General features: G+C 46.9%; 1 pseudogene; it reads left to right on the top strand.

Annotated features, from left to right (window-relative positions):
- The window catches only part of LOC105504133, a 20,039-nt pseudogene that overhangs the window by 12,242 nt on the left and 7,164 nt on the right, over positions 1-633 (top strand).

The following is a 633-nucleotide window of genomic DNA, read 5'->3' as shown; positions in this document are numbered from 1 at the left end:
AAAAAAAAAAAAAAAAAAAGGCAGTGGAGGAACAGGGGTATAAAAAAAGTTAAGATATTTGGGAGTCGCTGTGGTCACCGCGTGACGTGCTGCAGTCAAAGCCTAAAGGCTAGAGCTGAAGTTGCCTTGCCAGTCACCTAGAAGTTCCTCTCCCTGAGAATTCGTTGGCACAGTGGCCAGTGAGATGTTCCTGCCTCCCTCTTTCTTCCTCCGTTCTTTCTCTTCTCTCTTGTCCAGTTTGCCTGCAAGCACGTAAGGAGAAAGCAGGGGGCTGCCCCAAACCCCTTCTGCTTCTGCTCATTGCAAGTGGCACTACCACCATGGGCCTCACCATCTCCTCCCTCTTCTCCTGCTTCTTTGGCAAGAAGTAAACGCACATTTTGCTGTTTGGACTGGATGTTGCTGGTAAGATGACCATTCTGTATAAACTGAAGTTAGGGGAGATAGTCATCACCATTCCTACTACTGTTTATTTTTTGTTTGTTTGTCTTTTGTTTTTGAGATTACAAGCCTGTAATCCCGGCATTTTGGGAGACCTAGACGGGTGGATCACGAGGTCAGGAGATCGAGACCATCCTGGCTAACACGGTGAAACCCCATCTCTACTAAAAAATACAAAAAACTAGCCGGGCG

Source organism: Colobus angolensis, unplaced genomic scaffold, assembly GCF_000951035.1.
Source record: "Colobus angolensis palliatus isolate OR3802 unplaced genomic scaffold, Cang.pa_1.0 Scaffold9, whole genome shotgun sequence".
Lineage (NCBI taxonomy): Eukaryota > Metazoa > Chordata > Mammalia > Primates > Cercopithecidae > Colobus > Colobus angolensis.
The sequence above is the reverse complement of the archived record's forward strand: the minus strand, read 5'-3'. Positions and strand labels throughout refer to the sequence as shown.